Here is a 16,813-nt window from a genome sequence, read left to right on the forward strand (position 1 = left end):
TGTTAATTTTCCCAATGCAGATGATCCGAGGATCAGACATAACTAAGGTTCTGTTTAACACTTTGTAAGAAATATCAATTTAGATGAGGTATGTGGTCCGAGGATCCAGGCATACCAAGCTTCAGTTTGATACTTAAATGAACGAAGACAATGAACGTAATGTAGTTCTAACAAAAAACGGCCGAAGTGCCTTTTATTTAATAATAGTACCTTCGTAGATTATTTACATTCTAGGGACGTTGTACAACACGTTCGTCCAAATCTTCCAGATTGTAAGCCCCTATTCCTGCGACTGAAGTAATACGATAAGGTCCTTCCCAGTTGGGCCCCAATTTTCCCCACGCAGGATTCTTCGTTGTGCCCAAAACTTTCCTTAATACCAAGTCGCCAGGTCTAAGAGGTTGAAGTTTTACATGAGAATCATACCCCTGCTTGAGTTTATGTTGATAATAAGCTAGTTGAACCATGGCGTTCTCTCGTCGTTCCTCAACTAAGTCTAAATTTCTCCTTAATAGATCATCATTGCTATCTGGAACGAAGGAGCTTTTTTTCAGGGTTGGGAACCCAGTTTCTAAGGGTATTACTGCCTCGGCTCCATAAGTCATGGCGAAGGGTGTTTCACCTGTTGATCTTCGTGGTGTAGTTCGATACGTCCACAAGACATGTGGCAGTTCTTCCACCCACCTCCCCTTGGCGTCACCCAACCTTTTTTTGAGCCCACTCACTATTACTTTGTTGACAGCCTCGGCTTGCCCATTTCCTTGGGGATAAGCCGGAGTGGAATATCTATTCGTGAGGCCCAGATCACAACAGCATTTCCGAAAGGCTTTGCTATCAAATTGTAAACCATTATCTGAAATGAGAGTATGAGGGATGCCGAACCTGGTAACGATATTCTTCCATACAAACTTTTTTGCTTCCATGTCTCTAATATTTGATAATGGCTCGACTTCAACCCATTTGGTGAAATAATCTGTTCCGACGAGGAGCCATCGCCTGTTTCCTGTTGCTTTGGGGAAGGGTCCAACAATGTCCAAGCCCCATTGAGCAAAAGGCCAAGGGCTAGATAGAGAATTAAGGACTCCCCTTGGTTGATGTATATTTGGAGCGAATCTTTGACATTGGTCACACTTCTTCGCATAATCCTGCGCCTCTCTCTGCATATTTAGCCACTAATAGCCCTGAGTAAGGGCTCTGTGAGCTAAAGACCTTCCCCCTGTGTGACTTCCGCAAATCCCTTCGTGTAACTCTTCCAAAAGTAGCTTCGTTGCCTCGGGATGCATACATAACAAATATGATCCCGAAAAGGAACGTTTGTACAATTTCTGGTCCTCGGATAACCAGAAACGAGTGGCTTTTCTGCGAACTTTATCTGCTTCAGCTTTTTCTCCAGGCAGGATGTCATTTCTGAGAAATGTTACTATTTGATCCATCCAACTAGGCCCTGTCCTAATTTGAAGAATTCGAGTGGAGTTACCATTCGTCCTAGTGGGTTTCAACAGATCTTCAACAAGGATAACTCGTGGTAGACTTTGTGCCGAGGACGTTGCGAGTGCGGCTAATGAGTCGGCATGGGTATTGCCACATCTGGATACATGTAATAGTGAAAAAGACTCAAATTTAGATTGCATATACTTGACCTGGGTTAGGTATCCTTGCATTCTGGAATCCCTTGCTTCTAGCTTCCCTTCTACTTGGCCTACCACCAATAGTGAATCTGAGAACATTTGCACCGTCTTTCCTCCCATTCTATGATCCACGTTCATCCCTGCGAGGACGGCCTCATACTCTGCTTCGTTGTTGGTGGCCGAGAATCCTAATCTCAAAGATTTCTTAAAAGTAATTCCCTCCGGGGATATCAAAACTAGCCCTATACCAGATCCCCTCTGATTGGCTGCTCCATCAACATGTACTTTCCATAATGGAGGCTCTTTGCATGAAATCATGCCTACTAACTTTTTACCCATGCCTGGTCCTTCTTCATATTCTTCTAACGAAGGCTCAGCAAATTCTGCCACAAGATCCGCGATGACTTGCCCCTTTATAGAGGTGCGAGGCATATATTTGATGTCGAAAGCTCCTAGGACAGTTCCCCATTTGGCAATTCTTCCCATATAATCCGCACTTCACAGAATTGATTTAAGAGGGAGTTGTGTAAGGACAACAACCGTATGCGATTGGAAGTAATGGGGAAGCCTTCGTGTAGCATGTACCACCGCCAAGATAGCTTTCTCCAGTGGCAAATAACTTACCTCGGCCTCATGTAGAGACTTGCTTACATAATAAACCGATCTCTGGATATTATTATCATCTCGGATAAGAACCAAACTAACTGCATGGTTAGCCACTGCAATATATGCAAATAGAACCTCACCAACTTCTGGTCGAGACATAACGGGTGGTCGCGAGAGATATTCTTTAAGCTCTTGGAAAGCCACCGCACACTCCTCGGTCCATTCAAAGCCCTTCCATTTATTCAATAATTGAAAGAAAGGTCTGCATTTGTCCGCGGACCGAGATATAAATCGGTTGAGAGCAGCGGTCATACTTGTTAGCCTCTGCACTTCTTTAGGATTCCGAGGTGGGTGTAAGCTGTTTATTGCCTTAACCTGTGCAGGATTCACTTCAATTCCCCGGTGAGTCACCATATATCCTAGAAACTTGCCCGATCCCACATCAAAAGAGCATTTCGAGGCATTGAGCCGCAATTTATACTCTCTTAGCTTTTAAAAAGTGTTGCCCAGATCTTTCAGATGCGCAGAAACTTCTTTACTTTTTACCACCATATCATCCACGTATACCTCAATAGTTTTTTCCAGTTGTGCCTCAAACATTCTCGTCATCATCCTTTGGTAGGTAGCCCCTGCGTTTTTCAAACCAAAGGGCATTACCTTATAATGATAATTTCCTGTAGGAGTGACAAATGCAGTCTTCTCCTGGTCTTCCACGGCCAAAGGTATTTGGTAGTAACCCTAGAAAGTGTCAAGAAAACTCATCCGAGGAAGTCCAACAGTAGCGTAAACCAATTGATCAATCTGAGGCATTAGGAACGAGTCCTTCGGGCAAGCCTTGTTTAAATCTGTGAAGTCCACACAAACTCTCCACTTCCCATTCTTCTTTTTTACCACCACCGTATGGGCTAACTATTCAGGATAAAAAACTTCTTTGATAGCACCTGCCCTTTTGAGTTTGAGCACTTCCTCTTTTATAGCTACGGAATGTTCTTTGGAGGACCGCCGAGGTGGTTGCCTCCTCGGTACCGCAGCTGGATTGACCTTTAAATGATGACATATGAAGCTCGGATCAACCCCAGGGGCTTCATACGCATTCCACGCAAATACATCCATATTTTTCTTTAAAAACAAAATTAGCTCCGCCTTCTCTTCCTGTGGTAATTGAACTCCTACCTGAAAGAACTTCTCAGGGTCATTGTCTATGATAATTTTCTCCAATTCTTCACATGCCGCTTCATCTACCTTGGCTACGGCAAAAGACTTTGATTGCTATGCTTCTCCGTCAGCCGAGGCCGAGGACTCCGGCTTAGGTCGACGCAGAATTGCAGCCGTGACGCACTGTCGAGCCACAGACTGACTCTCAAGTAACTCCACCACCTGGTCCTCAGAATGAAATTTAACCTTGACATGCAAGGTTGAGGACACAGCCCCTAACGCATGCAACCAAGGTCTCGCTACAATAGCCGTATAGGGAGAATAGGCATCAACCATGATGAAATCTACGTCTACCACCTCTGGGCCTGATTGTACAGGCAGTCTAATTTGTCCCTTCGGAACGACAGGTCTTCCTTCGAAGCTTATCAAGGGTGAGTCATACGCCGGAAGATCTTCAAGTCTTAATTTCAAGCCTCTAAATAGGTCAGGGTACATGATATCTGCGCCACTGCCTTGATCAACCATTACCCTTCTCACATCATAGTCCCCTATTCTCAGGGTTACCACCAATGCATCATCATGAGGCTGGATAGTCCCCATCTTGTCCTCTTCAGAGAAACTTAAAATTGGTAGGACGTTCGCCTTAATTCTCTTCGGCTGATCCCGTGATTCTTCGGCCAATGTTCGAGCCACAGACATTACCCTGAAAGGAGCTGAGCCAGTCCTTCCAGGTGCCGCAAAAATTACATTGATTGTACCTAGAAGAGGTCTTGACGAAGGGCCGTCGTGGTTTGCCACTCCTGTTTGGTTTCCTCGCCCATTAGGCTGATACAGGAACTGCTTCAGCTTTCCCTCCTTAACCAACTGTTCCAAATGATTCCACAGAGTGCGACAATCCTCGGTGGTATGACCCCTCTCTTGGTGATAATGGCAATGGAGATTTTGGTTGCATCTCAAAGGGTCCCCTGCCATTTTATTTGGCCATTTGAAGAAAGGCTCATGCCTTATTTTTCCCAACAACTGCTGCACTGGATCTCTGAAGACGGTGCTGACCACCTGTGGGGGCATGTGACTAGCCTACCTGGAAAAATCCCTTGCAGGCCTATTGTTGTTGTATCTGTCCGACCTGAAATCCCTCATTTCTTGTGGGATAACCTTCACTTTGCCTTTTCCCTGCTGTTGATCTTCCTCAACCCTTTTGTATTCGTCGATGCGATCCATCAGTCGACGCACGCTTCTAACAGGTTTTTTTGTCAAGGACTTCCTCAAGTCATGCTCCGTCGGTAGGCCGACCTTGAAGGTCCTTATCGCCACATCATCGAAGTCTCCGTCAATTTCGTTGAACATTTCCCAATACCTGTCCGAATACGTTCTCAAGGTTTCCCCTTCCCTCATGGCCATGGATAATAAAGAATCCAATGGCCGAGGAACTCTACTGCACGTGATAAAGCGAGAACCGAACGCTCTAGTAAGCTCTTTGAAAGAACTAATGGAGCCTGCCCTCAATCCATCAAACCATCTCATGGCCACGGGCCCCAGACTAGAGGAAAAGATCTTACATATCAAGGTCTCATTCTCGGAATGTACTGCCATTCTTTGCCTGAAATGGCTCACATGCTCCACGGGATCCGTCCGACCATTGTAAATAATGAAGGCCGGTTGTGTGAAGCGCCGAGGTAACCTCCCTTGCTCCAACCTGCGTGTGAAGGGTGACTTGGAGATTTGGTGCAACGCCCTACCCATTGCGTCATTTCCCAAGCCCCTAGAGGAGTAGTCTCTGCCACGCCTCCTATGCAGATTGTCCTCTTCGGAAGAAAAAGATTCACCCAGGGGAGTTCTGGACCTCTGCCCGTAAGTGTCATCCTCGGATCCCTCCGAAGAGGGGTCAGAGACCGAAGGAGTTCGCCTTCGCCTCTCGTGACGCAATTTTCTCTTTAGGCCGTCGATCTTCTTCTGCATGGCCCTGACATTCCTCTCGTGAGGAACTCTGCTTCCTCCTTGTGACCGGCTCACACTTCTGATAGTGTGCATAGTATGTACACTACCTTCCCGGTTCTCTCCGTGATCAGGATGCAAGGAATGATCCTCACGTTGGGAGCCTACGGACTCCGCGCTGCGTTGTGGTCCTGATCCTACCATGTTGTTCTAAATTTCCTTAAAGACTAAATTCCCATAGATGGCGCCAATTGTAAGGACATAATTCAAATTCCCAATCTATGAATGAAAGGAAATGGGCTTGAAGGGCCTTTTTTACAATTAAATTTGTAGAGGATGGGTTTAGAATCTAGATTCTAAGGATGGTTTTAGATAACAAGGAAAAGAACGGGCTTCAGGCCTAATGGCACGAAATAAAGAGTTATTTGCAAGAGTATAATTGAAAGCTCCTCCTTGGACACAATCCGAGGATGGTTTATAATGGTATTTTTCTAATGTTGGATACAAATATCGATTTATCATATACTATTGATCTTCTACTTCACCGAAAAAGCCTCCCTCTCTTCGTAGGTCTTCCCCTTTATTTATACTTCCTCTTCTTCTCTTCATCATCTTCCACCTCATGGTTGCAATGCTGGTTTAGGATACTTATTCCATCAATTCTTCCCTAAAGTCCGCTGGGGTCAGGGACCAAGTTCCAAACCTCATGCTCTGGTCCCATCTTTCCATCTATGCAGTCAGTATATCAATTACAGAGCTTTTAATGTATGGGCGGTGGTAGCAGCTTTACCTTAGATATTCCACCGCTCTTTCTATTGTCCTCCACGTGTACTGTGTATTCCCGTAGTCATAGGATTCTTTATAACATAGCCCGGGGACACTAAACCTCTCTTCCTATGTCCTCGGCTTAACAATCCTAGGACAAATCTACTCCTCGGACGTAATTGGACATTCAGATACTCCAAGATCATTTTGATGTCTTCGGATTTGGGTTTCTAGCCCAAAAGACTTCGTTGGGCCATCCTTGATAAATTATTGGGCCCAATGCCCCTACAGTAAGCTTTGGTCTTTATATCAACACAACTCTGACATGATAAGATCATATTTATTAAATGACTAAGCAGACAAAAGGGTATCCACTGAGACTATTTTTTAGACTTGTCCATGCTGCGGCGACTAGAGTCGATAAGGTTTAAGGCTAAAGAAGCATCTGATATATATATATATATATATATATATATATATATATATATATATATATATATTTTTTTTTTTTTTTTCAAAAGCGATTGGAAAAGGATAACTTGAACAGCTCTTCACGGTATGAAACGGGTTGGAATTTCCAGATCTAACCCGTCTGATTTTTTGACTTAAAGTAAAAATAAGTTGACTCGTGACGACCCAATTCAATTTTTGCGAGTCAACATGACTTGATTCGCGACATGAATCTTTTTTTTTTTTTTTTTTAATTTCAAACAATATTGGTTTAATTGTTTGTTGTGAGTTTTAAGAAAACAATTGAGACATTTACATAATTGTATGCAAATGAATTGAAAGATGAATGGTTAAGGCATTTTGTAATGAGTAAAGATTTTTAGATATTAAATAATAAAGTACATGTCAAGATAATCTGGTTACAATAAAGTTAAAAACATATATTTAAAATTATAGACATGTATGAGAAACATTCATAACTGTGAAAAGACTCAAGCCAAAATGTCAATGAAATTAGCATAAATTATGAATGCTTAGGACTATTTTTTAACAATTTATGTTTAAAATAAACTACTTTTCAAAATAAATTGTGATATTTCCTAGAGTATGTATTGCTTAACATTGACATGATATTCATAAAAGAGACAATGTATAAATAAGTAAACAATCAAATTTTTATATCTATTCTCAAATTGAAAGAAAGTATTAATTACAATTGATAATAGATTATAAAATTAGTTTTCAAGATTATAAATTTCTTATATGCTTTTGCTCTTTGTCAAATTAGTTATCCAATAATGCATTTTTAATTTTGTTTTATATTTTGGGATGTTGATATTTTGTAGAAATGAAACTTGTGTATTTGTTTTACTTATCTTTTGTGCTATTTTGTTTTGGTTAGTAATGTTGGGATTTGTATGATTTTAAAATTATTGAACAAGTATTAACTTGTTTAGCTGAGCTTATTGTTGATATGAGTGAAGAATTCAAAGTAATTCATTTTATATCAAATAATTTACTGCGTGACTTTTCAAATAGCAAATACATATTTACTTTATAAAAAATTCATGTGAAAAATACGAATCAATTCGATCCGACCTACCATCCTATTGACCTGAGCCAATCTCAACCCAACTAGCCCATTTGCCATATCTATGACATGTCACTTTGTTTTTGTGGTTGGGAACGAAGGGGAAGAGAAAGTCATGCGATAATGTTATTAATTTCACGTGGATATCTTTGTTTTTGTGGTTGGGAACAAAGGGGAAGAGAAAGTTATGCGATAATGTTATTAATTTCACGTGGGTAACTGATCCATACGATAGAAGCTGGGAAAAGTAACTCCAAGTCTCCAACAAAAGAAAGTTGTACAGTTGTACTACAAACTCAACAAAAAAACAGGTTGCCTGAAAAAAAAAGAGGTTTTTTATGCCATTTTCTTTTGGATGCATTAAACATGCAGTGAGCATATTAAAATCATTAATCAACCATAACACTTTTAGTAAATTTAGTTGATTACAAGACGCATAAAATGTGCAATGTACGATCATCATAATAGTAATGAGTCAATCAATCTGACCCTCCCCATTCCCCAATGTCTATATATGCTGATTAGCTATAAGGCCCATGACACTTTTGCGTGCAAGCAACTAATTCATCTCCAAATAGGTGGTTAATGGGTGTGCTAGGATTGGGTCTTAAATTCATCTCCAAATATAGTTCATAGCTGTGATCTGTCTATATACGACAATTCGGCTTACTTTGTGCTTTGCCGACAAAGGCCCACCAAGAGGCTTTAGCAATACATATGGTCACAGACTAGCTATCAGAATATCTGCACCTGGGGGATTGATAATAGTTGAATTGCAACTGGAAACTTTAAGAGCACTTGCAGCAGTGGAGCTAAATAGCTATATAGCTATTTTAGCTTCACCAAAACACCAAAAAGAAGCATGCAGCAGTAGAGCTAAATCTATATTTTTTTAGCTCATTGCTACAGTGCACATCTATAGATAGATGTGCACTATTCATGAGAGCTAAAAAAAAAATTAATTTTTTATTTTGTGTTCACATTACCTTTTTATTGGGGTGTTTTTATTGTAGTGAAATGTATTATTTTATTGTGGTAGATATATTATTTTATTGTGATGTTTATATTATTTTATTGTGTTGAAAGCTAAAATAGATCCACTGCTGCAGCATGTGTGTAGGTAAAATAGATAAAGTAACTTTTGGTGAAGCTAAATTGCTAAATTTTTAGCTCCACTGCTGTGGATGCTCTAAGACCCACTCCTAGCTATCAGAATATCTGCACCTGGGGGATTATCTATATAATCATGGAATTGGCTGGGATTTAATGTCTACTTGAACTAGACCATCACAATAGTTATATATGTCTAAAAAGTAGATACATGTCATCATCTTGAAATGTTCAGTATATTAGACCTATGCATTGTCCTAAATTATTTATCCGTTCTCTTTGTTCAAAAAGATTTATATATATATATATATATTTATTTATTTATTTATTTATTTACAGGTGGGTGAGGAGAATTTGGATTCATGTATGTTTTGATAAACTGAAACTTTTATTAACAATAAAAGGTAGTATACAATCTAACCTGCAAGCGTCCAAGATAGGAGCAGGTAATTACAACAGAAAATAACTTCAAAATAAGCAGCAAATTTTGCAACAACATGAGCTATGAGCTTAACAATCCCTAACTCAGCAAAACGCACACATTACAAAGAAAGTACCAAGTTTTATATATGGATTTGAATTCAAGTTGTTGATCATAAGGGGCAGAATAATGTTGTTGAATTGCAAAACTCTTGGAAGGAAAGCTTCATTTTATTTATTTGACATAATTTGGTATAACAGGTGACCATAACATAACATCTCAGATAGATATTATACGAGAAATTAAGTATATAGGGCACTGACGGTTGCACATTGTTTCAACTGCAAGAGGCGTGCAGAAACAAAAGAAACACACCTAGCATGCATGTTTAAGGTAACAGTTTGCTTGCTTGAAAGAAGAACATCATCTCTTAAATAGGGCCGGCCCAAGGCCAAGGCAACTTAGGCCTAGGCCTAAGGCCCCACAAAAAAAATTTTCCTAGTATAAAAAAGCCCATCTTCCATCGTAAAAGACTCAAAATTTTATAAAATTATAACATTTTAAAAATAATTTAGCACTCTTTTTTTTATAAGTAATGTTAAAGATATCACATATTTTATTATAGACTAACAAATTAACATGTCACCAATTACATAAAAAAGTAATTCAAACACTTATAAATTAGGTTGTTGAAATTCATCAATTACAGTTCTTATCACATTATATTGTGAATATTTTGTGGTATCTTTAGTATTTTCCTTTTAATTTCTAACCAGACTTCCAAAATAAGAGGTCAATAAAAATTTAACCTAATTGAAACTCTAAAATATATATTTTAGTTACTTTTATTTAAATTTATTGTTCAACTATGATTTTCAATCCTCTATAGAAAATTAACCTTACTTTACTTAGTATTATCATTAATTTTTGTATTTACATCAAATTAGTTTTAATTTAATTAATATTATATAATTTTATTTACTTAATTTTTATATATAAAAGGTCCTATATAAAATTTTCGCCTAAACCTCCAAATTATGTTAGCCAGCTCAGTCTCTTCTGCAACCAAAACATCACAACTTGAAGCTAAAACATTGAACAAAATAGGAACATATCATTAACACCTGAAAATAAATCACTTCCAGGATAGAAACTGATGCCAATCAAACAGCTCAAACTCGTGTGATCTTGGTGAAAGGTGTTATTTTGTCGCAAGTTGTCTTTCCTTTCAGCCGATTTATTTTTTATACATGCTCAAGCATAACCTTCACACATTGAACTATAATACAGCATCAACAGGGGTATAATGTTTTGCAAATGCATTAGATGCTATTTACGTGAAGTAGATAAACTTTTCTTTAACATGTGAGTGTGACAATCCTTAACACTCTTTACGACTTCAAATTTCCAATTCTTTAAATCCTTTCCACTCATTTTCTAACATTCATGTAAACATCTTCTGCAATCCAAAGAGGTGAAATAAAACTATCGAAGCAGTCTGAACTCTGAAGTTGTAAAGGGCATTTAGTGTGAGTTTCTCAGTGTATTTTAAGACAAACAAATTAAGAGGCGCAAAACTAGGAAGAAAAAAGAACAGGCAAGAAAAAATTAGTTACAGCATATAAACTTTTTTTTTTGGTGATAATCTACAGCATAAGACATTATTGTACAATTAAAAACTCAAATATACAAAACTCCTTTAAATTCTAACAATTAAACTATATTGCAGGTACCTAAAGTTTGCCTACCGAATGCGTTTGATCTTTGAAAATTTAAATAAATACTATTGGTCCTTAAAATTTAAAAAAGAAAAAAAGAGTGTTATTGTTCCTAAACTTTACAAGCTGAAACCATAGCCATACTATATGCGGTGCAAATCACAAGTTGTGAAAGCCGGAATCAAGTAATCATTGAAAAGGATGCTAAAGCCTGCTTCGATCCTCTGTCATCTAATGATCTCCATCCGAATTGGTTCAAGTACACCGTGATCCCTAACATCCTTAGTTATTTAAATTCCTTTGTAATTTGTCTTTTATTTGGGTTAAGAGGACCTACAATTTCGCAGCCCATGCTGCTGCAAAGTTCTCTTTGAGTTCCTCTCAGACCTTTTGTTTCAATAAGGGCAATCTGCCACCTATTTTAGAGTCTATCTGCAAGGCAGATTGTCCATCTTGCATACTTTAATGAATTGAATCACATCTTATAAAAAGAAAAAGAAGAGTGACAAAATGTATCTATTCAAAAGCTTGTGTAACTAAATTATGATAAGGGCAAACCACAAAGTGCTAATTGTAATTTATCATATTAAAAAAATAAGGGGTAAAGTTGTTCACAAAATGCAAAATGTTAATTATATAGAACCTAATGGTTTCAATTTCATCTAGACTTTAAGGGTGAAAGTTTGTGAACTAGATTGTGATAAAACCAATTGACAAGGAATAAATTGTAATTTTTCCCATATAAAAGTATAATGACTTTTTGATAAACAACTTCTGCATGAAAATCCTATCAAATGACGGGTGTGTGGGAATTTAAGGAAGTATGGCCATTGTTGATGCTTCTATTTTAGAAGGAGTTATATATAACCTTCAAATTTAATCTAGGTATGTTAGCAAGCCGGGTCAAAATTTGTAGATAGCATCTCGGGCTAAAATTTCTAAGGGATTCATCATCATAGTTATTTGGTGTGTGGAAGATGAAGGACTACACACACCCAAGAGAATAATCATACCTCAAAGAGTTCTAGACACCATCCTTAGTAAAAGTAAAAAAATAAAAAATAAAGAGGTTGATCTTTAGGTTGCAACTTGCAACTGGAATCAAGCAACAAGCAGTGAAACTTGTAGATTAGCTTGCTTGGAATGGTATGGTAGAATTCAACTATATGTTAATAAAGTCTATGAATCTACTCCCCTCCACTCCTTTTCAATCCAAACAAGTCCTAAAAGTAAAAATCTAAATGCTGCTCCCAAGCTCTCAGTTTTCATACATCCACAATCACAAATATATATACATACATATATATATATATATATATATATATATATATATATATATTTATATATATCTATTTGTGGAATGATTTGTGATGCTGCCCTATTCCAAATCTAGTTTCTTAATTTGTTTGTTCCTCTAGCTCACGAAAAAGAAAAAGAAGCCTCTGCCTCTTACCTAACCTCTCTTTGTATTTTATTCCGTTTAAGAAAGCAATTAATATCTAGCTTGTTGTAATGGGATTTTACCTATTTAATGTTTGGTCACGCCAATAGACAAAATATGTCACCATAATCATCGGTTACAAGTAGACAAATTATGTAACTCGATGATGAAATCAATCTCAATTTTGTCAGTAGAATACAAAAAATTGTAACCTACTGATGATGCAATTGAAGCAACTATTTTTGTCCAAGGTATGCATTCATAAAGATGGTTCAGACCTACACGGAATTTTCATATACTTCTCGTTAGGATTGTTGATGTTATAGAACTATAGAATATAAAAATTACTCCCCAAATGATTATACCAAATAATCACTAAATTAATGTTAAACAATTGATACCAAGTCGTTTATTTATTTATTTTGTATTTTGAGATGGTTCAAGTTTCTTTAAGTAAAAAAAAATCAACTTTTTAAATTTGTTCACATGTTGCCCCTTGAGATATAGCTAATTTTTCACTTGTTTATACTTTTATGAGGTATAAATTCCACAAAACCTATGGTCCATTGTAATTTAAAAGTAAGAAATAATTTTTAATTTCATTTTATTGTTTAAAGCAATATTAGAGAAATTATGAGTTGAACGATGTAAGAGCATAGTTAGGTATGGAAGGAAGCTTGAGAAACTTGCTTAAGAGTGATGGTATTAGCCATTAGCTTGACAATTATTTCCTCCTAGAGTTAACTTGTTGCAAGAGTGATGATGGATGAGATATGTTTGTTTTAGAAAGGTGATGCAGGGCATGGTGTAAGCATGAATCATAGAGCCGAAAAGAAAGTGATGTGGAGGCTGAGATCCGAGATGGGTTACGTATCCAACCCAAGTGATGAATGAATCATGGAGCCCAAAACAGTGTAGAGCTATGCTATTCGACAATATAAAGGTCATTTTACTATACCCACATAGGTTATTGGGGAATCAGAAATCAGACTGGCCCAATACCCAATGCCTACTTTGGTTTGCTCGTGTTTTGTTTTTGTTCGTTTTTGGTATCTGTGATTAACTTTCTTTCCAAAATGAGGAGATATATAGAGTTTGTTTGGATAGAACTTATTGTTGAAAATTGAAAACTGAAAACTGAAAATACTGTACAAAAATAATTTTTTAATGTGTAAAAATTACTGTTCATCCCAAAAAGTACTATTTATTGGTCTAAAATTACGGTTCATGGCCAATGAACAGTGACATATGCGCGTGGAAAAAAAAAAAAAAACGGGCTGGACGTGGACGTGCTGTGCTATCCAAACGCATTCATAATGTGTGCTATTGACGCACACATTAATTATTTATTTTAAAATTTTTTTATAAAAAATTAAAAAAATTGTCAAAACAGTGAATTACTTATTTATTTTTCATAAAAAAATCTCCTATATGATTATATGTTCCTTTTAGATAGGTGAAGCAGGACATCGTGGAAGCACATTGACGATAATGGGTCATATAATGATCTAACTAAAGTGACGGACGGTTAATGTAGATTTGACAATAGGACAAGGTAAACACATCTTCTTCTTTTTTCTTTTTTCTTTTTTCGATTTCGATGGCAGGGAAAAAAATTCACACCGGCCCAAGGTAAAATTATTTGGTGAATCCCATATACTATACCTTACTCTAACTTAGGTACACCTTAATTACGCTTAGAAGTGCAATAAAAAAAGTTGGGACTTTTAAATGCACAATGAAATAAAGACATTTATTTAAGATGGTATTTATGCCCAAATTTTAAGGGGGTGTTTGGTATATGCACTTAAAAACTGAAAACATATGTTTGAAAAAATGTGTGAAAATACGTGTGACCAAAAAAATGTGTGAAAATACGTGTAATATTGTTTAAAAACAGAAAACATGTGTTTGAGTGGATGTACCAAATAGGGCATAAACTTTTAATGAGTTTCACTAATTAAAATCATGACAAGAATCATAAGACCCATCATTCATGTAAGAGGATAGGCCGCTACTTTTGGAGTATTGAGTAATTTTTCTAATCTTATTATGCATGGAAGGACAATTATTATTATTTTTTTAGAGAATTTTAACCTATATATGGCTTCTGCTCCTAATTACAACTTTTTATCATCAGACCAAGACACTAATTGGTTTTTTGGTGTAGGCGAGGATTGAACTCCAAATTTCTTATACAACCATCAGAGACGACTTTATTAGTTAAATTATCTGGAACCCACAAGACCAATCATTCATGTGAAAGAGGAATGAGCAATCACTATTGAATAATTTCTCCTATGTAGGACTCATCATTCATGTGAGAGGATGGGCCACTACTTTTGGAGTATTCCATAATTTTCTCAATTTATGAAATACTCCAAAAGTAGTGGCCCATCCTCTCACATGAATGATGAGTCATACGTAGAACCTATGACCTATCATTCATGTGAGAGGAATAAGCAATAAGTATTGAATAATTTTCCTTATCTCCTATTTTGTGGGAATTAAATTTTTTCATATTTATCATCAAATATAAACACATTAATTTCTTGATGAGAGGGAAAAACTTAGGTGCATTATATTATGTTCTCAAAATAAATTTAAACACAAGATTAAATTAAGAAAAAAGTTAACCGATGCCTTAAGAGCATTGGATTAGGAAATACTTTTAGAAAATTTTTATGAGAAAAAAAAGTAATTAATATGAAAGACGAATGAGTAATCGCTATTGAATAATTTCTCCTACGTAGGACTCATCATTCATGTGAGAGGATGGACCACTACTTTAGGAGTATTGCATAGTTTTCCCAGTAAGGAGATTGGGAAAACTATGCAATACTCCTAAAGTAGTGGCCTATCCTCTCACATGAATGGTGAGTCATACATAGGACCTAGGTTTGAATGATGAGTCATATGTAGGACCTATGACCTATAATTCAAGTGAGAGGAATAAACAATAAGTATTGAATAATTTTCCTTATTTCCTATTTTGTGGGCATTAGATTTTTTCATATTTATCATCAAATATAAACAAATTAATTTCTTGATGAGAGTGAAAAACTTAGGTGCATTATATAATGTTCTCAAAATAAATTTAAACACAAAATTAAATTAAGAAAAAAGTTAACCGATGCCCTAAGGTCATTGGATTAGGAAATGCTTTTAGAAAATTTTTATGGGAAAAAAAAGTAATTAATATGAAAGAGGAGTGAGCAATGACTATTAAATAATTTCTGTTACGTAGGACTCATCATTCATGTGAGAGGATGGACCACTACTTTAGGAGTATTGCATAGTTTTCCCAATCTCCTTATTAGGAAAACTATGCAATACTCCTAAAGTAGTGGCCCATCCTCTCACATGAATGATGAGTCATATGTAGGACTTATGACCTATAATTCATGTGAGAGGAATAAGCAATAAGTATTGAATAATTTTCTTTATCTCCTATTTTGTGGACATTAAATTTTTTCATATTTATCATCAAATATAAACACATTAATTTCTTGATGAGAGGGAAAAATTTAGGTGCATTATATAATGTTCTCAAAATAAATTTAAACACAAAATTAAATTGAGAAAAAAGTTAACCGATGCCCTAAATGCATTGGATTAGGAAATACTTTTAGAAAATTATTTTGGGAAAAAATGTAATTAATATGAAAGAGGAATGAGCAATCACTAGTGAATAATTTCTCCTACGTAAGACTCATCATTCATGTGAGATAATGGCTACTACTTTTGGAGTATTGCATAATTTTCCCAATCTCCTTATTGGGAAAATTATGCAATACTCCAAAAGTAGTGGCCCATCCTCTCACATGAATGATGAGTCATACGTAGGACCTATGACCTATCATTCATGTGAGAGAAATAAGTAATAAGTATTGAATAATTTTCCTTATCTCCTATTTTGTGGGTATTAAATTTTTTCATATTTATCATCAAATATAAACACATTAATTTCTTGATGAGAGGGAAAAACTTTGGTGCGTTATATTAGGTTCTCCAAATAAATTTAAACAAAAAATAAAATTAAGAAAAAAGTTAACCGATGCCCTAAGGGCATTGGATTAGGAAATACTTTTAGAAAATTTTTATGGGAAAAAAAAAGTAATTAATTTTTTTTATAAAAGTGGTATCAAAATTTTCTCAAAATTTAATCTTTTATCAAAATTGTTTTTAAGGGTATCATTAGGAAACTTAATATACAATATCTAACGAATTGTAGCCTCATTCCTAATTGTGATAAGTTTAATATTAATAGCATTGAAGTTGTGTCACATGTTTATGATAACAGCTCATTAATGCATTTTCAAAAGAATTTAATTCAAATAGTAGCTAAAAATTAAAGGAATAGTTAGGAAATTGATTGGAGAAATTAAAAATTAATGCTAACAAATAAGAATTTAAACTTGAACATAAATGTGATACTAAATAAATGCATTTATTTCCTTCCATTGAAGCTCCTTTAACACATGAAATGTATAG

At 36.1% G+C, this 16,813-nt stretch overlaps 1 pseudogene; it reads right to left on the reverse strand.

Annotated features, from left to right (window-relative positions):
• Positions 1–804: 804 nt before the first annotated feature.
• Positions 805–5,132, reverse strand: LOC142609266 (uncharacterized; annotated as a pseudogene).
• Positions 5,133–16,813: the final 11,681 nt, after the last annotated feature.

This window comes from Castanea sativa, chromosome 9 (genome assembly GCF_040712315.1).
Source record: "Castanea sativa cultivar Marrone di Chiusa Pesio chromosome 9, ASM4071231v1".
NCBI classification, from domain to species: Eukaryota; Viridiplantae; Streptophyta; class Magnoliopsida; order Fagales; family Fagaceae; genus Castanea; species Castanea sativa.